Below are 23,475 nucleotides of genomic sequence, written 5' to 3' on the forward strand. Positions count from 1 at the left end.
AGGGGATCACACTGTAAAACCTTGGGGTGGGCCTTGTTTATGGAATACTCTAGTGATATCTAGTAGAGGGCCCTGTTGGGGTTGTTCCTTAGTGCAAAATTCTTGGGATGGTCTGATGCTTGTGTGCTTGTTACAGTGAGGTTGATATTTCAATCATGGGTGCTGAGTCCCAATTTCATTACAGTAACGGTGCAAGGTGACAAGTAGTTACGGATATTTGATCATGTACATGAGTGGGCTGGCCTAATGATGAGTGTTCCTTTCAGTCCAATTGTTATGTGGTTAATTAGGTATGTTGAATTTGTTACTGGTGAGAATTGCATACAATTATCTTTTCTTGTTGACTTTGTTGCAAACTCAATTTTTACCTCGTTCTTTCTTACATATCACTACACTCGAGACATACTCTGCTTACAAGACTCCTAAACTAGATCGTTCACCTCCTGTGTTTAATGGGAGATTAGTAAATGGTATGGCATTACATGTTTGCACTAGGGTGGGTTGTTGTTTATCAGGGGCTTTTAGGTGTGTATGTTTGGCATGGAATATAATGATGCCATTATTGGAGGCCTTCATTTATAGAGCTTTCAGCCTTCATATTGAAGAATGTTTACAGGGTTTGTCTCCATTAAGGTATATTATAGGAGAAGATAAGAAAGTCTGTAAACCAGTCTCCAGCTTTGAACTTCTTTCAGTTGACTATAAAATAGTTACTTGAATGTGTACTATGGAAAAGTCCCCTATCTAATTTTGTGAAATTCTAATGGTGTCAGCAAGGTGGCCATGTTCACCCACGAGCAATTGGATGCTGGGTCTGTGTGTGTATAGGGGGAATACCCAGGTCACCCCCATTTAGTCACAACCAGTAGGTAGGAAACCAGCACATATGTAACCAACATGCTTTTAGTCTTTTGAGAATTGCGCATTTGTTTGAGAAAGGTGAGGGGTTCCCATTGGAGTCTATAGCACCCTGCTTAGTAACAACAGTGGGCAGATAAAACACAACATGCAGTTTACCAACAGGCCATCAGTCGACCTCAATGGGAAGAGAAGGAAAAGTTAATTATAGCATCACTCTAGCAGATAGTGTCCCACAAACATGTATCGCATGGGTAGGAGCAGACAGAGCATCACTAATACTGCTGATCTCTCATGTGCATGGACAGAAACAAGGGTGTTCCATTCCAAGATCGTGAACACAGCTTTAAAAGCTGCATCCACTTGCCAGTAAAAGAAAACTTGAACATACCTGTGATAAGCAATCTATATGGCAAGAATCAATTTGCTTTGTTTGCCCATAATGACACTTAAGGGGAAACACTGAAGTTCCAATCACTGGGGAGTGAGTAGAGGGATACATAAACCCATGAGAGCCCCAGCAGTGTGTGGGTGTTTGGAAAATATCGCAAGGGGAGTTTAGAGTGCGTTGGCAATTCTGGAGGGAAATGGCCGGAGGAGGTTGTAAGGAGAAAGGAAAGAACACAGGAAATAGTAGACAAGAGAGGAAGAAGAAACACTATTAGGAGATTGCAGGAGGGGAACATTGCGCTGTGGCCCGAGAAGACTGTCAGGATGTAGCAAGAAGGTACATTGGATGGCGACATGAGAAGACTATTCAGAGGTGGTAGGAGGACAACATTGGTAGTGGCAAGAGGAGAATATCAAGAGGAGTCAGAAGGGGAAAAACAGGAAGTGGTAAGAGTGGAAATCAGGAGATGGCAATAGGAAAATATCAGGATTTATCTAGAAGACTGTACCAGGGTGTGGTAGGAGGAAAATATCAGGAGGTGACCAGAGAGGAACATGGGTAATGACAGGAGGGAACCAGCAGAAGGCAGCTGTGAAGCAGAAAGAAGTGCTGAGCACTAGTGAGGCAATAGCTGGTGTGAATAGGAAGGAATAAGGGGGCATGCATCAGCCAAGTCAGGAGGTAAGGCGCCTTTACCGGTGTCGTTAAACCCATACCGCCCACCTCGTAATGAGGCCCATTGTGTAAGACTTATTGTTTATACATTGACCTCACTAAGAACATGAATCTGAAAGGTGGGCACTAGGCAATCATATCTTTAAACATGTTTTTGTAATCAATTAAAACTGATTCCTAACTAAACATGGACACATGGGAGGATGGTTAAATGATTCAATTTCAAAATGGTCACTCTTTGAGCTAACTATCTTAATTTTCACTGACTGTTGAAAACTCATCATTTCCCAAAGTCATTTCTCCATTCTTTTGAGTCCTCTCAACCACTGCCAAGATCCCAGTGGCAACTGAGTGTTCTATAAAACCCCACATCCAATTCAATCCATTCCTAAAAAGAGAGGGGTCAGTAGAAAATAAATGACTAAGCTTTATGACAAAAACCTCCCAAACGAGAAGGTTAGTTGATTGAAGGAAACACAAAATATGAAAGTATCAGTGAGATGCTGAAATGGTGTTAACTACTGATATTAAGAAACCAATGTGTAGTGATACAAAAATGAATCCCATGTTTAATTGCACTTGCAAAGGAAATTGTCTTGCAAAGATAGCTGCTTAAACAATAGTGAGCTATAACCATATAACATACATTGAAAAAGCAATGACTCAACATTAAAAAGAGAGACTGTGTTCATTGCCAATAAATCTCTATTATGAGAAGGGTAGCAGATGTGACATCACACATCGGACATGATCGATGATTTCTGATGTCACTAAAAGGGCTGGGTAATATGGCATTAGGCATGAATCCTATCTGAGGATGTGATATTAATGAAGCAGAACACAAAACTACAATATGCATTACATTAATTGATGACATTAAAGACAAAGGCAAGGCTGCCATCCTACTCCTCCTAGACCTCTCAGCAGCCTTCGACCTGGTCGACCATAAAATACTCTGCAACCACCTATCTTCCGCTGCCCATTTCTCCTCCTCTGCTGTCATGTGGATACAGTCCTTCTTGGCCAACAGAAGCATGAGGGTTTTTTTAATCCACGGCAGCAGCAGACCCTATCCCAATCACCTGTGGCGTCCCACAAGGATCCTGCGTTTCCCCCACCCTTTATAACATCTTTACAAAGTCTCTCTTTGACAAACTGGACCATCTGGGTGTCGCCTACACCAACTACGCGGATGACACCCAGATACTCCTCACCATCTCTGGAAACGACAGCGTTGACGTCACTAGGGTCAACGAAATCTTCTCCATCATTCAGGCATGGATGGCCACAGATGGCCTTTGCTTGAATGATGAGAAGACTGAACTTCTCCTTGTCGGAGCACCTACTAACTTACAGAAACTTAGCCCGGACTACACCAACATCATTATCAATGGCAACACTATCCCCATCGCTAAAAATGTGAAAACCCTTGGCTTTTATCTTGACGCCAATACCAACCTCACTAAACAAGTAAACACGACCGCTTCAGCCACCGCCTACACTGGGAAACTAATTAGAGCCTGCATACCTTTTTTGTCCACCAGTAGATGCCTCACGCTGGCTAGAGCTGTCATACAATCCAAGTTAAACTATTGCAACAGCCTTTACCTAGGTGCTAACCAATCTATCATTAATAAACTACAGGTTCTCCAAAATAATGCGCTACGAGCAGCACTAAACATTTCTAGGCATGAGCACATTTCCGCCACTAGAATTTCATGCAAATGGCCCTCCATTCAACAAAAATCGACTTAAAAACCCTTTGCCTTACCTACAAAGCCTTAAACCACCTAGCCCCTCCCTACCTCATGAGCAAATTCACCATGAAGCCAGTCACCAGAATTACCAGATCATCCAACACTCTATGCCTCACAATGGCACATTCACATCCAAAAGAGCCGGCGGCTCGAGTATCACGGTCCTCGCCTCTCAACTCTGGAACACCCTGCCTCTGAACATCAAACTGACCAAATCCTTCCAACTATTTAGGAAACTTGTCATTTTATGGTTACTGAATAAAAACCAACCTTTGCTTGATTTAGCCCATTACAAATTATATATTTTGTACATGCATAATGCCGCAACTGTATGTTCTAACTACCTCTGACTGTATATATTGTACATAACTTTACAAATGTATCATTGCAATATTTATTTACTGTGCCTTGTAGCCTATGCTTAAGCGTCTTTTTACACCCGGGTCTGGAGCGCTATATAAATAAAATAAACAAACAAACAAACAATTAATAAAATAACAAAAATATAGTTAAAGAAAACATAAGACTTAGATGCTCCAAAGTAAAAATAATAATTTGTCTGTGCCATGCTTACTTGTGCTTTATTGATTAGAGGTCTACCTGAGTCTGGGTTAATTGAGGCAGTTTAGGAACCGCCCGAGGTAGGAGGACAAGAGGAAATGGACTACAACACCAACATTTGCAAAATAAAGTACATGCCCCCCTCAGAATGATTCTGTTAAGTTCAGAGTTGTTTCATCCAGGGGGGGGAAAGTTATAAACCACCCAAAAAGTGCGCTTTCTATGAGTTGAGCAACTTAACCACAACTACTGGGCTGCTACCGCAGGCCCTGTAATTATATGCCCCAGTATGGTTTAAAGATGTTCTATGTTCTACAGCCCAAACCGCTGGATGGATTTCACGAAATGCGCACCAGGAGCGGTGGCGTGGTCCCAAAACCGTGCAAATTCATCCAGTAGTTTTTTTTAAACAAAATGGCCAAAAAGTAGGTCAAAACAAACTAGTGATATCTGGGTCCGGTCCGTGGACTCACTTCCATATTGGGGTCCGAAGACATGTCTCGGCCAATAAGGGGGCAGCGTGATGCCCGCAGACATCGTACACACCCACTGATTGGATGCTCAAAAGCGTGAATTGCGTCACATTTTTATAAAAAGGGTTGTCGTGTTGGATCCGCAGACAGTCACCAGTGTCCGTGAATAGCGCAGAGGGGACAAAGTCTGGAAAACACATCTGGGGTTATTTGGTGGCCGTAAAACTGCCTGGAAAGGGTGGGTAGGGGAATAAAATTGATATGGAGCTGTTTTTCTAGGTAAAAAATGGGTTTGCAGATGTCACTGAGTCCATGGTCAATGTTGGTGTCCGCGGACATCATTTCGATGGCAGGGGGTTCTGAGTGCGTTTTGTTATTTGAAGGTGTATTATATATACTTGTTATGTGGTTTAATTATATTGTGGTGGTTGTGGGCAGATTCTTGGGACATGGCCATAGCCAAGAATCTGGCCACTGGCCACGTACACAATACTAATAAATGTATAGTAATTATGGGTACTATAGGGGGAGTTTACAACATTTGTAATATGGTGGAATGATATAATTGAAGTGTATATGGTATTTATGATTGTAGTACAACTGAGGATAGTGGTTATGGAATATGTATTTGTTTATACTTGGTATGGCTACTTAGTTGTATACAGTAATAAAGCTGGAATCTCTGGTTCATTTTCTGTGGAAAAAAAAACCTGATACAATTTGTTAAGCAGGATAGTTTAAAAGCTTTAATTGGGTACAATTTTACATATACATTTAATTTGTTTGACCCTCATAAACAGTACATGCTATGTACTATGTTTGGTACAACATTAGTGTGTGCTACACTGTTGTTGTGTTGACATGAAATAATCATTGGGCCATTGGAAAACAAAATCCTTAGAGGATTAAAAGAAACTATTATAATGATGTGAGTGTAAGTGTGAGGGTATGTTTGAAGTGTGTTGTAATTAAGGGAATGTTTAAAGTAGTTAGATACCTGTTGGTGTATTCTAACTATATCAGACTTTACAAGAAGTTTTGCAGTTACAAGAACTGTGATGGTGTATTTGAAGTGTATTGCAATGAAGGGTATTTTCTAAGTAGTTAGATACCTGTTGGTGTATTCTAACTATCTTTGATTTTAAAAGTACTATTGTTGTAGGTATTAGGCCAATAGACCTTTCTTTTAAATCACACCAAAAAAATGTAATTACTTAACCACCTAAAATGGCCTGAATAAAATTGCTCTTTTGGTTAGGCGACCTACAAATTCGAAATGACGACATAGAACCTTGTAGTATTATGAGTGTAGTTAGATACCAATTGGCATATTTTAACTGTTTATTATGCTACAGTTTAGTGAGTACATTTGGGTTGAAGGAATATTAAGTAGGCATTTGTTAGATTTGCTGGTGACCTATGTTTTTGAGTAACTGAGGTGTCGTTACATTCAAATCAAGCACTTCTATTTTGACATATGCAGTATAGTGGCCTGAAGTGCTTGTAGCAGCAGTGTGGTAGATTATGTCCACTATTTCCTAGGATTTCCTGCCAAGAGATACTTGGCCATGTGTGAAGCATGTAAGCTTACAGTTGTTTTTGGTCCCATCTGCATTGTACCTTTGAAGCATTGGCATCACATATTGTCCATGCGAGTTCATTTGTATACTGGAACGATTGTCTGAATTACAAAAAGTACATAATATGCCATGATTTGCATTCTGCCGAAGCTGGTGAAATGGAATGGATTTACAATCTGGAATGGATACATACAGAAATCGTTCATTAGGTATGTACTCTTGTGAAACATGGTTGCAGAGAGTGCATGTATGTTTCTATGTGTATGCAATCTGGAAGATTTCATTTATAGGGATGTTTTTGGTTTTCAGTACTTGTAGTACGTACATTAGGAATTCTTGTGGATCTTCCTTTGTGTTTATGGTAAGTGTTACCATTCTGTTACAGAGTCCAATTCTTGCCTTATACCTGAGACTGTGTAAGGGCTGGTGGGATTATTTGTGGCATTTCAATGAAGGACGAGCATTTGCAAACACAACTTGTCTGAGTCGTTTAAGTAAATGTTGGGAACAATTGGTGGCAATTGGAAGAGAAGATTGATTTCTACATTTGCATAGAAATTTACTCCAGTTGTGTTGCTGAATTTAAATGGACCAGAGAGTTGATACTATGATCCTTTGATGGGTCTGCAGTTGTTTTTTGAAAAGACATTTGTCTCTTTGTTTTCTGATGGACGTACAGATGATTTTGCACTAAACAGTATTGTGGTTGTAATATTTGATGGAGCAGCAGTTGCTCTTTGTTTTGTTTTTTGCTGTATTATTGGAAGATCTGTTATAGGTTTGTTTGTATTAGTTTTCTTTTTTTAAAGGTTTTATTATTTGAGGTATAGGGTACATATCTAGATGGGGGTGTAAAGTGTATTAAGGACATTCATTTTATATTTTGTTTCGTTAATTGTTCCATGTCATCAGGAGCAGACGTGTTTTGCCTCATGGATTAGTCTACTCTTTAAGATAGGTTTTGCATCTGTAGTAAGCAGACCATTTCTAATGATTTTTAAAATGCCAGCATAGGTGAGGTCTGGAGACAGATGCATGTTTTGAGTTAGTTATCTGTAGCAAATGTGTTGACAGAGATTTACATTTCCAATGCTGCCAAGTGTGTTACGGCATATGTTTGTGACCTAATGTCTTGAAAATAAAATAGGTTGACTTTTTACTAATGTTAACTATAGGAGGTCTCCAAAAACAATAACATGTTTTCCTGCAAACAGTTCTTCATAGTCGTTTTTTAGGACTTCTTACATTCTGAGATGAATTAAAGCCAACATGAGGTTGAACACCATGCTTGCTTCATCTAAGAGGAGCACATTCATTTGTTTTAGAATTCTGCATACTTCAGTAACAGCGTCTGCTTATAATTTGTGGTATTCTTATTTGTTTTGATGTTCTACTGGTAGGAGCATTAGGCGGCGTAAAGTAACCCCTCATATGTTGTATGCAGCTAAACCTGTGAGGGCTGTTACAACTGCTGATTAGAATTTTTCTGATTATTTTAATTAAAAACATGTTGCCGGAACCAGCTTCACCACTTATACACAGGAGCAGAAGTTTATAATTTTTACAGCCACAAGTTTTATTTTCATGTTTAAAACCATGTTCAATATCTTCAATGACATCTAGATAAATGGTGAGTTGTTCATCATTTAGCTGTGATTGGAGCACTCACAAGTTTTCTTCAGATTGTTTAGATTGATACATGGTATTTTCGACCTCAGTCGTGGTTATTTCTGCTTCATTTAGAATGAGTGATTCTGCAAGTGGTTCTTGGCTTCTTATAAGGGAATGTTAATTGCCCTCAGGATTGTCTTTATCTAGAAGAGCTTCAATTTCTTCCTCTTGTTGGCGTTAATTGTCCAACATTTATTTTTATGGTCTGAAATTGACTTTTGTTATACTGCTTACATTTGCCTTGAATGCAGCTTCAAAAGAATCATGGTCAGCTAATAATTCTTAATTTCTCCAAGGTTTAAATAGTTACAATAGGGCAATGTAGTAAAGTTCTCTATGATGTGGAAATTTAAATGATAGCTTTATATGATTAATTAGGCTGGGCTTGGTAAGATTTACTAGGCTTCCTTCACAAGTTGAGATTGAATATTTGCCAGTTGTCTCATCTGGTGTCACATTGCTTTTTTAGGTGTAGTTTTGGGATATGTCACATGAGCACATGTTTTCCAAAGCAGTACCATTCTTTCGGTAATATGTGTCAATTAAATTTTTTTTAAAAAATGTCCTGGCTGTTGGGATCATTCGAGACTATTGTTTCTATCTCTTGGTAGGGTTTAAGTACTATTTTTTGGGTATAAGCTTGAAGAGGAATTGCCAAGCACCATCGACACTCCAGCCGCCACCTTCGAAGTACCAGGTACGTTCACGCCAAAATATGTGACATATGGAGAACAGATAAACCAGCAGAGAGCCGCAGTAACAGCACCTATTGAAGTACCGACACCTAAGAAAACCTGGACAGTAAGGTACCCATTGAGAAAAACATATCTACAGGCAAGACAAAAAGACGATTGTCAGATTGTAATACCCGAAGAAGCCAAGAAGATACTAAAGGAAGATGAATGGTGATGTCATGAGAAATTGGACTGACGCACATATAGAAGATATAATGACCTAAGAATGCTGACAAAGAGATGAAATACAATGGATAAGTGAGATCTTGAGCCTAAGTTTATACAGTTGATGTTAAGATGAAGAAAACTATGCCATATGCACGATGTAGATATTCAGTTAGTTTAAACATGTACAGATGCATGAAACTGCAAGAAGCAAAGAAATCATAAAGCTTGCTTATGCTTAGTAGTAAAAAAGATTGCGGCAAGTGCCAACTATACATATATTTACCTCAAAAAGCACTTTGTAGATGAGTGAAAATCGACTACGCACATGAGCAGAATGGAACAGAGGTTACTAAAGGTCTCAAGAGGAGAGTGTTGCACTAAACAAATCAAGAATTAAGACAGAGAGAAACCCAGCTGAAGGTAACCATGCCAAGAAGCCAAGGTCGTATCGGGCTGGAAAAGGCCAACAGTGGATACAATTGAAGAGAAAAGAACAGAGTATCCTGTTCATAAAGGTCAAGAAAAGCCACAGATGGTCGAAGACTGGCAGAATTAAATCAAATACATGAAATTACATGAAGAGGTTGATTTAACAGTGTCCTAATCACGTGACAAGGCAGGCAGTGAGACTTTCACACCTACTCATGGATCCCTGCCAGACCCATACTCCTTAACTTTCTCAGACCAAGAAGCAGACTCGAGGCCAATCTACAAAGAAGTAATTGACACATGACCACTGAGGTGATGATTGATTGTAAAATAATTGGAGGGAAGCTGGAGTGCAGATAAACTCCCTGCACCTGGCTGGTTGTTCTGCATGCTGGTAGACGGCAGTGGAAAACCATGAGTGGGGTGGATGACAACCCAATCATAGTGGACCGTGTAATCTAGGGTCCTATAGTTAGTAGAACCAATGAGACGTTGTACTTTTACTTTATAGATTTATAGTACCTATGTTAAAGTTACCTTCCTATAACCAATCACATTGCATGTTAGGTTTTTAAGATTACGCGTCAATGATGATGAGTTTTTGATATAAATATTGTGTTTTTTCTGAAATAAAGTGAAGTTTAAGCGAGAGGGAAGATCGAGCGGTTGCTGATGTTCATTGAACTCCCCGTATTTTGTACTTGTCATTAAATGGACTCCATTTGCCAAACTATTGAGTTGTCATTATTTGATGCAAGAGTATGAATCTGCATCCCCATCTATCTCGAGGGTACTGCTGCTCATCTTAAAGGGCTGTTTGGAGACCCCCAGTCTTATGGCCGGCTGGGGTCCATCCAGTTCAAGCTGGACCAAGGTTTAGCCAGACAATGTTTTCAGATTTTCCATATAAGACTGTACCTGTTAAGCAGTCTGCAGCTTCGTAGCACCCTGATTCTCTAAGGTAAAACATTTTTATATGGAAGCTGTACAATTTTTGTGGCAGTGTTTTGTCATATGATATGTCAACTCAGAGGTCTTGTAGCTCTGTTTTCTCAGCTCTGTTGGGACAGGCTGTGACATATCTTGCAACTGCAGTTAATGCATAAATAGCTGGTCTGAAATAAAAGCCATATAAAATCATGCCCAAGCAAGATTTATTTTGTAAACTTTGTGGAGTGAAGGACTTGGTAAGAATATGATTGGTTCGCTTATGGAGACGCTGCAGTTTTCCGATTGCTATAACAAGCTCATGGGAAAATTGTAATTTTATTGACAAACAAGAGTGCATGGCAGGGGTGGCTGGTCATTTTATTTTTTACTCTAAAGGTGCACATCTTTCCCCCAAATAGCATGTGTGACTAAATGAAGCAAAGAAGCCCAAAACCAGCAAGTTGGATTTGGGTGTGTTTCTCCTTTAAAATAATGCGGGTAATTGGTGCATTTTACAGCACTAAGGTTGTGAAAGAATAATTCAAAAGCCATTTGATTTACAATTGATCCTTTAGGGTAACACATGACAAATCCAATAGATGCAAATCCACCAACAGTACACAGGAGCATTTTTTCCAACGCATTTTTATGATGCCTTTGCCCACAATACAAGTCATCATTCTCAATGTCAGTTTATCATGCTTGTGTATATCAGTATTCTGCCCATGTAAGAAGACTTTTTCATATTGACTGTTCCTATACTTGATTGATTGATTTATTTATTAATAGAGCGCTTTACACCAAGGCGCTGTACAATGGAACAACAAAATACAAGATAACAATATCAAACATCAAGTTTTCGAACTTAGCGGGGACTATGACAAAGACAGTGACATGCTTTCATCCTTATACAATATCATAGAATGCTGGATGAAAGCAAACTGGATGTGTTTGAACGGCTCCAAGACCGAGCTCATGATATTCGGTTCCACACAGGCCGGAAAATAACTGAGCCCACTCTACTCTTCATTTTCTATTAAAAACACCCAAATACCAATCTCAGAAAAAGTGAAGACTTTAAGAGTTTACCTTCAAGCTTCACTGGGTGCTGAAGCACATACAGCTTACCTAAAGAAAAATTGTCAATACCATCAGATATTACTAAAAAAAATCAGACCTTTGTTAGACCGAAAGAATAGCACAACCATCGCCAGAGCCACCATACTATCCAGATTGGATTATGGTCATACCCTACTTCTAGGAGCGAATAGCAACTGCGTAAAAAAATGTCAGGTGATTCAAAATAATGCCATCAGGACCATCACAGGAAGAACTAGGAGGGAACACATCACTGGCGAAAGGAAGGCCCTACACTGGTTGGCCATGAAAGAAAGAATCACGTTTAAAACTCTCACGATGGTACACCGTTGCTTATACGGAAATGCTCCAGCTTACCTTAAGAAACTGGTACGCACCAACTAGGCAGCTCAGATCCTCTAATACAGGCCAATTGCAAACCTTCACAACAAAAAAGCAGCATGGACTTGGAAAAGCTTTTCCGACTTTAAGTATAAAAAAATGGAACGAACTTCCTACCTCAATGAAGTTCGAGTCCAATTACATTTCCTTCCGCAAAAAATTGAAAACACTACTTTTCAATTAAATTTGCAAAATAGGCTAAATCTCCTGAGGAAATCGGTCATCTCTCTTGTGTCCTGTTTTCACTATCTGTTGTCCTGTCTTTCTGTCAGCGCTCCGATGCCTGTGGGCTTACAGCGCTTTATAAACAAATAAATAAATAAATAAATAAATAAATAAATAAATAAATAAATAAATAAATAAATAAATACATAAATAAATAACAGTGGGAGCAAAAATTACATCATGCATCATTCAATGAAACAGTGGAAATAGCAATTAACTGAAGGGGGGAAGGGGAGTGGGACTAGGGGTGGTGGGGGGTTGGAGGTGGATTGGGCGAGGGAAAATGGAAGGGAGAGAGAGCAGGAGAGGGGAGAGAGGAATTAGGGAGGGGGGTCGAGTAGAGAGGGCAGAGGGGAGTTTTCAAGGAGGAGAATGGAGGAGGAGGGATTTAAGGGAGGTGGGAAATGAGGAGAAGGTTGTGATAGAGCGGATTGTGAGAGGGACCGAGTTCCAGTGCAGAGGTGCAAGGAGTTGGAAGGAGCGGAAACGGGAGGAAGCGCAGGATGATGGAGGTACAGTGAGAAGGAAATGGTCAGCAGAACGAAGGGAACGGGAGGGGGAGTAGAAGGAGAGAAGGGAGGAGAGATAAGGAGGAGCAAGACCATGGAGGGATTTGAAGACAAGGCAGAGAAAGTTGAATTTTAGCTGTGAGTGGAAAGGTAGCCAGCCAAGGTAAGAGAGCGAAGAAGAGATGGAGTCACGGGAGGTAAGGAGACAAAGGGTACGAACAGCAGAGTGGTATATGGATTTAAGAGGGGCAAGCTGAGATGCGGGAAGACCAAAGAGTAGAGAAGAACAGTAGAAGAGGCGGGAAAAGATGAGAGAGGAAATTAGGAGTTTGGTGGCGTGGAATGTGAGCGAGGGAGGGATTTTGCGAATATTGTAGAGGTGCTATCGGCAGGTGCGAGAGGTGAGTGAAATGTGTTGCGAGAAGGTGAGAGAGGAGTCAAAGAGAACGCTTAAATTGCAAGCTTGGGGAGAGATATGGAGATTGGAGGAGGAAAGTGTATGAAAGGGGGAAGACAGGGAGGGGGAAGAGAATAAGAGGGGAAGAAAAGGACTTTGGTTTTATCGGTGTTAAAAGAGAGAACGCGGGAGGACATCCAGTTCTTGATAGCAGTGAGGCAGGAGGAGAGCTTAAGGTGAAGGTTAGTTGAGAAGGAGGAGAAAGAGAGAAAAAGTTGAGTATCGTCAGCATAGAAATGGTAGGAGATGCCACACGAGGAGATAACAGGGGCAATGAGGGAGGTGTAAAGAGTGAAGAGGAAAGGACCAAGTACAGAGCCTTGAGGAACACTGTAAATAAGAGGGAAGGAAGAAGAGGACTGGCCTCCCCATGATACTGCAAAGGAATGGGAGGAGAGGTAAGAGGATAGCCATTTTAGAACGGGGCCTTTAAACCCAAAGGAGGAAAGAGTGTGGAGGAGGAGTGGATGATTGACAGTGTCAAAAGCTGCAGAGAGATCAAGGAGAATAAGGATAGAGGATTGCTTGGCATGTCGAGCAGAGAGGAGGGAGTTAAGGATAGAGGTGAGAGCAGTTTCAGTGGAATGTTTGGGGCGGAAGCCAGATTGGAAGGGAGGAAGGAGAGAGGAAGTAGTGACAAAGGATGAGAGTTGAGAGTAGGCAAGGCGCTCAAGAAGCTTAGAAAGGAAAGGTAGAAGAGAGATAGGTCTGTAGTTAGCAGTGAGAAGTGGATCAGCAGAGTGTTTCTTTAGAATAGGAATAATCGGTGCATGTTTGAAAGCAGAGGGAAAGGTTGATGAGGAGATGCAGGAGCTGAAGAAAGTGGTGAGGTAAGGGATAAGAAGAGGGTAGATCTTGGGGATAAGAACGGAGGGGAGAGGGTCAGAGGGGGCGGACGTGGGGTGGGCTTTGGCTAGAAGGGAGAGACTTCAGAAGGGGAAACAGGTGAGAAGATGGACATAACGGAAGAGGGAGGGGAGAGGGGAGGAGGAGAGGGGGAGTAAGAGAGGGAGTTAATTTTTTGCCAGAGGGTGACAATTTTGGAGAAGAAGTTGGCAAAGTCTGAAGGAGAAAGTGTGGAATTGGATGAGGGATCAGGAGTAGGAGGAGAGAGAAGATGAGCGAGAGTTTGAAAAATCTGACGAGGGTGGGAGGCTTGAGACTGGAGAAGGTTAGAGTAGTAGGAGGATTTGGTCGCTGCAAGACAAGAGTTTTAAAGTGTGTGGTAAGAGAAGCAAGAGGTTTGATTAAAAAGCGAGGGAGTTTTGAGCCAGAGTCTCTCTAACCTCCCGAGAAGGCACGGCATAGAGCAGAGATGGGGAGTAAGCCAGTTTTGAGAAGGCTTCCGGGTAGGACGGAAGAGAGAAAGGGGGTAAAGTTGATCAAGGGAAGTGGAGATAGAAGAGGAAAGGGAAGATAGGGCATCATCTGCATAGAGTAAAGCAAAGTCTTGGAGAGATGGTAGAGAAGAAGAGCAGGTGTCGGAAAAGAGGGTAGCATCGAAGTCACAAAGGTCACGACGTGAAAAGATTGGGGGGGGGGGATTAGTAGTAGTGGAGTGTGAGAGAGGAGAAAGGGAGAATGAGAGTAAGGCATGCTCAGAGAGATAAACAGGAAGTGAAGAGACAGGGTAAGAGGGATAGGAGGAATTGAAGATGAGGTCAAGAGTGGAGCCAGAAGAGTGAGTAGGGGATGATGGAAGGGGGGAGAGGAGGTAGGAGTCAAGGATGGAGTAGAGGGGAGAAGATTGAGGGGGAGAAGGAAGATGAATATTAAAGTCTCCAAGTACAGATAGAGGAGAGGGGGAGGGAGAGATAAGTGAGAGGAGGTGATCAAGGTCTTCATAGAAGGAAGAAAGAGGGCCAGGGGGACGATAGATGACCAGGAAGTAAATAGGGTGGGGAGAGGAGAAGGACTTGTAGAGGAATTCAAAGGAAGGGAAAGAAGGGAGAGTTGGAGAGGAAGAAGGGGAGATGTATTTGGGGTAGTAAAGGAGACCAATGCCTCCACCACGGCCAGAGGGGCGGGGTGTGTGGATGAAGGAGGAAGAGGAGGTTGTTAAGGCGGCGGGGATGGAGGTGTTATGAGGGGGAATCCAGGTTTCAGTTAGGCAGAGGAAATGAAGGTTAAGGCGAAAGAATAAGTCAAGAGTAGCTGCGATTTTCTTACAGATGGATCTGGCGTTCCAGAGAACAGTGTTCATGAGGGCAGAGTGGTTGGCAGTAGGTGGGTAAAGAAGGTTAGGGTGGCGAGAGAAGGGAGGAGAGTAACTGGAGGAGCGGGGGTGAGGATATTGAAGAGAACTAGGTATTAGGAGGAAAGAGGAGAGTAGGAGGGAAAGGAGAAGGTGGAAGTGTGGAGACGGCGGGGAGAGTGAGGTGGAAAGGAGTGATGGAAGATCGCATACCAAAGGACATAGAGAAGGTCAAGTAGAGAAGGGCCGTAGTTGTAGGAGTTAGAAATACAGGGGGTAGAGATCAGTGTGATAGTTACAGAAAGGGGAGGCAGTGGGCAATGTAGGACAAAGTGTGGAATGGGGAGAGGAAAGTGACAAGAGTGGGTACAGGATGGCGCCAAAGGTGGACTCGGGTCCAGTGATGAGAGATGGCCGGTAGGAACCAATAGAGTCAGAGGGAGCAGGCACTCAAATCCATAGTTGGAGGAGTCCAGGTGCCTGAGGCAGGAAAGTGACGTGGCAAGTTTTGGATTGCTTCAACGTGGTCACGGGTCCAGTGATGAGAGATGACCGGCAGGAGCCAATAGAGTCAGAGGGAGTAGGCAGTCGAAGCTGAAGTTGGAGGAGACCAGGTGCCTTAGGCAAGAAAATGGGGTATCAATTTTGGACTGCTGCACCTGAATGGTAATTGTGCAGGAGGCAAAGGTAGCTGGATCCACAATTAGAGGGGACGATGGAAAGGAGGCTCCGGCAAGAGGACTTGCAGCAGCAGAGGAAGATGGATGAAGTAGAGGGTCCCGGTCAGCCAAGTTGTTCAAGGGCCGGAGGCCGCGGAATGGAGGTACACCATGCAGCCGCAGCCCCCAGGGACTGCAAGTGCCTAGTTAGAAGTAGTTGAGCTCAGGCGGGCAGGACCGCTCTAGGTGGAGTGCAGGAGCAGCCAGGCTGGAGAAGGTGTACCTGGGTGTGAACAGTTGAGCTCAGGCGGGCAAGGCCACAGAAGGTGGCACCAGTGTAGAGTGGGGGTACCCTAGGCAGCCACAACACCGCAGGGACTACAAGTGACTGGATGCGAGTAAGCAAGCTCAGGCTGGCAGGACCGCTGTAGGTGAAATGCAAGAGGAGCTGGGCTAAAGAAGGCGTACCTGGGAGTAAGCAAGCAAGCTCAGGCTGGCAGGGTCGCTGTAGGAGGCACCAGGGTAGAATGGAGGTACTCCAGGGAGCCACAACCCCACAGGGACTGTAAGTACCTCAGATGATAAGGCAGTCTAAGGCAGGAAGAGAGGCGAGAGCGGAGCCAAGACCAGACCGCCTCCGGAGCCGAGTTAACAGAGGACCGTAGGAACAGGGCTGGAGCGGAGAAAGAGGCAGGGTGGGTCTGCTCTTGATCGAGGAGGAGTGGAGGAGGCAGGCAAAACTGTCAAGGAGTTCCCCCCTTCTCACCTGAGTTCGATCTTTGCTGGATTTCTTGATCGATGCCTTCTTGCGGACGGATCGAGTCTTGAATAAGGCTGCACGAGTCTCTTCCAACTCCAGCGTGCGTTTAAAGTTCGGGATGCAAGGATCCAGGAATCCGGGAAATTTAAAGAGTGCGCTACTAGCACACGAGTCCAGGAATCAAGAAAGGAAGTAAAGGGACTAAGAATGGGGTTGGTTGGAAAGAAGCAAGGAAAACAATACCGCGAGCTACAGAGCACACGTCAGGTCGCTACTTCGCAATAGCATTGAGACACGCGGAGCCGCGGGAGTCGTGGTCTATAAATAGAACACGCTACGTCCAAGGTGTAGAGCGAGGAAGGTGTTTCACAGTGGACGACCATGTTGGGAGTACAAGGGAGTGTAAGCACCGTTGAGACAAGGACCAGGAAGTCCAAAAGGGGCGTGTTCTGTAGTTCATGACAAAAATGAGGATGGTAGGGCCGGTTCAGAGGCGGAGTGTCCAGGTGCCGGAGTGAGAGCACGCAGGTTCAACCCGTCCCCGTTGGGACACAGGAGGGTAAAAGCCAAATGGAGGCTCCAAGGGCTGCTGCAGGGGATTGAAGATGTCTGCACCCCGCACCGCAGCTGACACCTCCGCAGGAGCAGAGCTGGAGCGGAGAATGAGACAGGGCGGGTCTGCTCTTGTGCAAGGACGAGTGGAGGAGGTGGGCAAAATGAGGATGGTAGGGCTCTGGGCCGCTGCGATCCCGCCAGGGCTCAGAGAGCCGGTGCAGAGGCGGAGCGTTCAGGTGCTGGAGTGAGAGAACGCAGGTCCGCTTCGTCCCCTCCGAGACACAGGGGGGTGAAGGCCAAATGGAGGCTCCAAGGGCTGTTGCAGGGGAGCAAAGATGTCAGCACCCCGCACAGCAGCTGACACCCCAGGACGCAGAAAGCCGAACTCCGGAGGGAGCACCGACAGCAGGACTGGGCCCGGAGATGAGGAAGGCCGGACCCACACCCGAGCACGGAGGAATGAAGCGGGTTAATGTCAAGATGGCGGCGCCCCGAACCGCTGCAATCCCGCCAGGGCTCAGAGAGCCGATGTAAAGCGGAAAGCTCTGGAGCAGCTACAGGGGCACGCTGAATCGCCTTATCACCGCCGGGACACAAGAAGGGTGAAAGACCCCAGGACCCACAGTAGACAGGTCCAGACGCTGGTTCCACTGGCGGCTGCGAGCTCACCAGGACACTGGGTGTCGAAGAAGGGGCTCCAGAGGCAGTATGGAGGCAAACAGAGCTGTCCTGTCCCCGTCAGGACCCAGGATGGGATGATGCCGAGGGGGAGGGTCCGAGGAGGTGCAGCAGGCATCGGGTGAGTCACTGCAGGAGGGGAGGTCCACTGATCTGGACGTCCGCGAGGCGGGAAGGATCCCATAAGGGCCGGAGCCGATGGTGGAGCAGGAGGAGGCCGCCCCAGGGTTTGCCCTGAAAACCACACACTGCGGACCCGATTCCTGCTGGAAATGTCATCAGAGGAGCCCCAATAGGTGAGAACCAGGAACGTAGAAGGTGAGAGGCAGAATTTCCGTTAAAACTATTTTATTTCGGAATGATTCAGCCTGAATTGAGGAGACGCTGGCTCAGGCTGCCATGCTCTGCGCCCCCTGGTGGTGGAAAAAGTGGAAATACTTCCCAGCATTGCCACTATTCCCAGCATTGCCCCCTGGTGGTATAGTGGAAATACTTCCGAGCATTGCCACTATACCAACACACTCATGTTGTGCCCACTAATCATGTATTGCCACTGTGAGCAGACTAATTTTGTTGTGCCTTTAATGCTGTATTGCTACTGCAAGAAGGCATTTTAGTGCTGGCTATGTCAATATATGACAGTATTGCATTATAAGAACACACTCTCTTTGGCTGTGTCTAATAATAACAGTTGTGTTGCTGTTAGATCACACATGTTCACTGTGCCCAATAAAGCCAGTATTACCACTGTATTAACCCACATGTTCCCTGTGACAAATAATGCCATATTGCCACTGAGATGCCATTATGACATATAGCATTTTCATGCTGACTGTCTCAATACGTGCTACTATGCCCCCATAACACTTTGTTGCAGCCAATGTCCAAAGCAACATTTCTCCTGGTACCCCCAACACTCCTCATCACCACCATGGAAATCACAGGTCCCTTCCCCTAACCTAAGTACACAAGAACGTGCATGCATAAACAGGTGCACATGTAAACACATTCACATGTGCACACATGTACACATTCTCACAAACACGTACACAGAGTTGATAGTTGTTTTCTAATGGCTTACCTGCTACACCAGCTTGCCAACTGCCTCAGGACTCCCATCATGCCACTCTCCAGTTGGGCCCACCTCTGACAGTTCCAGGAAGCAGGCAGAGGTGTCAATCAACACCTCCCTTGAATTCTGGTTCCTGCACAGCATGCCCATCAGCATGTTGCCTCACAGGCATAGAAATGTTTAGGAATGTCTCCTGTGCCAAAATGGGACTTCAGTACCCCAGCCATCATTAGCCAATGACTAAGCACTGGTTGGGGTACTCTATACAGAGGGAAATCAGGTTTTCTCAGCATACCCACTGGCCGACCAGTGGTCTTGCAGCTACTAGCTGCAGGTGACTGACAACTCAAATTTCACTGGGCATGCCATCGGGCTCTTCCATAGTGGGAGGCAGGGTACCACCATGTTACCCATTAAATACAATCCCCTCTGGCCTATCATGCTGATGTGTCCAAAGAAAATCATAAACCCTATTTGAGCAACATATCATAGCAATACAACGGTAAAATACTTTCCCATGCTGTTTGCGCCCCAAAATATTCACGAGGATTGTTTCATCAATAAATGCAAGCTTTGCAAATGCAAAACTATTTTTCATTCAATATGTTATCACAGTTCTACAGTTCTATCATGCATGTTGCTATCCTAGCCCTGTTTTTCCAAACCGTCACTCTCAGGGCCTAGTACTGTTCCTTATATTTTGTGGAGCACATTTCTTAACCAACAATGCTTTTACGGTCTAAATATACCCTATGTTGTTCTCAATAACCCCTTAGCCTCCCACACAAGCACACATACATGTTTATCTATATACACAATCATGCTCATGGCATGCATGCCAACAAAAAAAAAATAATCAAACACTTGGTTGTACACATGCGTGCACACATACACACACCCATATTCCTCCCGCTCAAAAACACAACTTGCCCTCAACCTCCTAGTCGCATGCGCACTGTAGTCCCCTGACCCCACATATGCCCCAGCCCTCCAATCAGTGGCGTAACACATGGTCTGGGGGCCCCCCTGCAAGCCATGCTGAGGGCCCCCCCAACTCAGCAACAAATCACGGGTCGTGCCACACGCTGGGCCGGCCTAGATTACCACGCTTGCGCAATAAGCACAAACGTGTTGATGAAGGGGTATACCACACACTGCACTAGAAGAAAGATATAAATATGTGTTTTAATGCTATATACAGCACACTTTCTGAGAAAAATTGGCTAAAAAGCCACAGTGTTTGGTATTGTTGTATAGGGTAACAGCAATCCAATACATGCAAGTCACCAACAGTGTACACGAACATTAATGCTTTGCTATTAAAAATGCCATGCCACAATGAAAACATGTCCAACTGGCTGCACAATGTAGACCAGTGTAGACACATAATAACATTACAGTAAAGCATGCCAGGCCACATTAAGACATGCCTAGAGTGGTTGCACCAAAATGCCAGTCGAAGCAATAAGACTCATAAAGAAGAGAGCACACATTCAAGCCTGCGTCTCTGCGGCCTCTAACAACACAGCCAAATTTTTTAAAATCTGCAAGGAACTGGCCAATCCTGTTGCGGTTTCTACCTCTCCTGTTCCCTCAACAGGTCCTCTGTACAGCTTTGGCCTCTCGCTTCTCCGCTAAAACTCAGAACATCCTGTCCACTATCTCCTCTTCCTCTCCCTCTTCCTCTCTCTGCCCCCTTTGGCCATCTCTCCCTCTCCTCCTCCTTTCTCCTCTTTCTCTCTAACACCTGACTAGGTTTCTAGACAAGTCCCACCTATGGAAGTGTCGGCGAAACAGGTGCTCGCCTGCTCCTCCAGAACCATTAAGGACCACATTGACACCCTTGATCCATTTCTGTAATCATACTTTTGCCACCGGAAACTTTCCCCTCTCCCAAACTCTTGGAAAAGCTGGCCAACTGCCAGCTTACACTCCAAACTGAATCTGTTGGTTGTCTCCATGACCATCAGTCTGGCTTAAGAGCTGCCAGAGAACTGCTGCTGCTCTCCTGAACACCTGTGAAGATCTGATCTCTAATCTTGATTCCAGCATTCCTTCTGTCCTCATTATCCTGGAACTTTCCTCTGCTTTCGACACGGTCAACCATGCCATCCTGATCAATTGACTCTGTGAGACCCTGGGCATCATGGATCAGACCCTGGAGTGGCTGACCTCCTTCCTCTTGGACCGCCCCTCCCAGGTCCAACTTGGTCCCTTTCACTCCGTCACCTCTCTCTACATGTGGCGTTCTCCAGGGCTTTATCCTCTCACCCTGGTTTTTCAACCTCTACTTGGCCCCTTTGACCCACCTAATCACTACCTTGTCCTCGAATTTACAGTGTTATGCGGATGACACTCAGCTTTCCTTCAGGCTCCCCTCAGCCTCTCCTCTCTCGCTCATTCCTGGTGTCATCTTCAACTCCACTCTCTCTCTCTCTCCTCACATCTCGGACGTAGCCATGAAATCCCACTACCAGCTGCACCTCCTCAACGGGACTCTTACATTTTTCACTTTCCCCCAGAAGCTCACTGTCTCCAGAGCTCTGGTTCTCTCTAGGGTGGACTACTGCAACAGCCACTTTCTCAATCTGCCTTCCTCTACTCTCCGCCCTCTGCAACTAATCCAGAACAGGACTGCGAGACTTATCCTTGGCCTCAAGCCCAGGGACTGTATCTCTCCAGCCATGAAATCTCTCCACTGGCTCTCGGTGGCTGCAAGGATCAAGTTCAAGACCCTTTTCATTGTCCACAAGGCTTTCTGGGGCTGGGATACGCACTACATCCAACGCTATCTGCCAAAATACCTTCCTTCTCGAGCCCTAAGGGTTAGATGCTTCTCCGGACAGAGAGTGGGGGGGGTAGATCCTTCTCCCCTGCAGGTGCCTCCCTCTGAAATGGCCTCCCTGACCCTCCCAAACTTGAGCCGGACCACCTGACGCTCTGGAAGCAGCTCAAAACGTTCCTCTTCTCCTCTGCTTTCTCTCTCTGCCTCCCCTGCTGACCTACCTGTCCGCTGTACCAACTGGTTGCTTGGCTACCCTCTGTCTCACTGAGTCCAGGCTCTTTCTTGATCAGTCACCCTTGCACTGCCTCCAGGCCTACCACGCATTTAGGGGCTGTAACTGTAACGCTACAGTCCCTTGTTCTCCTTGCACTACCCAGAGCCACGCTGCCCTGGCGGCACTTACTCAGAGCATTGCTGCCGTGTTTTCCCCTCCCCTCTCCCTTGCACTTCCCCCTCCCTTTCCCCTTGCACTTCTCGTTCTCACACTTGCACGATCTGAATGACACAAGGCTTAGTAAGATCATTTGTCTTGTCCTCCCTCAGTTTTCCTTCCCTTGTCTTGTCGTGCCTAAAAACACTTGTGTACAGGTGTGTTATATATGACTTATCATATCATAACATATCATTTTATCACAGATGCCCAGAAAAATATACAGTGCCGCAGTAAGAAACGGCTAGACTGGCAGAACCCAAATGTCAGTCTAGCCAGGAATTACACTTAGCAGGACTGCTCTATCAGAAGTGCCCAGTTTAAAAAAGTCATACCAAACTGAGGAATGACTAGACTGGCTGCACCAAAATGCCTCTCTGGCCACTAACGCCACATATCATGCCTGCATAGCATGGACATGGGCGACCATTATGATTTATTGCACAACCCCACGCCCCACACATCCCTTCTCCCTCCCATCCCCTACCCCAACCTTCAAAATCAGCTCATTGGCCCAGAATTACCTGCATGTCCCTCTTCCTTGTCCCAGTGCTTACGTATGAGGCTCCTTGCCTCACTGGTAAGTACTGGGATGGGGCAGAGTGGGACTAGGAGTAATGAAGATTACAGGTAGCTAAGTCAGGCATTACCTTCATGTACCTCTACCTTATCCCAGTACTTGTGCATGAGGCATAGTGCCTCATACACAAGTACTGGAATGAGGAAGAATAGGCATAGGTGAAAGATGATTACCAATAATTAATTAATTAATCAAGGCATTAAACACAAGTAGTGGTGCAACACCATTGAGCTGACTGGGTTTCAGCACTCCCTCCCCCCACTGAAATTGTGGGCTATTGTTGACTTGACCTGGCTGACCTACAGAGCAGTTGCCGGACAGAAAAGGACACAGATGTTAAACGGCACCTGGGTTTTGCCGTTAACAAGGGCCCGGCCCAGCAATTACTAATGTACAGCATTTCACTGTTAGTACCTGCATTCAAATACCAAATTTTTTAAGCAATTGATATTGCGATGTGGGTTTAGTACTTGCTTGCCAGGGGAGTGATTGGAAGTGTAGAGAGGAAACAGGAGATCAGTCATTCTCACAGCAGCCCATAAGTGGGTGCTTTCAGACCTAAAGGGGAGATTTAACTGCTTGTAACATTGAAGCTGCACTAGAATAGTCTCATTAAAATGCGTAAAGAAGTTAGATGCCGCCACATAAATACGTTTTCTCCTCCCCCCACACGTGAAGTTAGCACCTCTCCCAACATTTGAAGGGTTAGCCTCCCTGAAATGTAGGTTTTGTTGTGCCCCTGAACACAAGCACACACACCATTCACCATATATACACACACACATACACCCAGCCATCCATATATTTAAGAGTGCACTCTTTCACCATACAAGCACACCGAGGCAGCCACCTGTACATTTAAGTG

Source organism: Ambystoma mexicanum, chromosome 4p (genome assembly GCF_040938575.1).
Source record: "Ambystoma mexicanum isolate Mex_15411 chromosome 4p, UKY_AmexF1_1, whole genome shotgun sequence".
NCBI lineage: Eukaryota > Metazoa > Chordata > Amphibia > Caudata > Ambystomatidae > Ambystoma > Ambystoma mexicanum.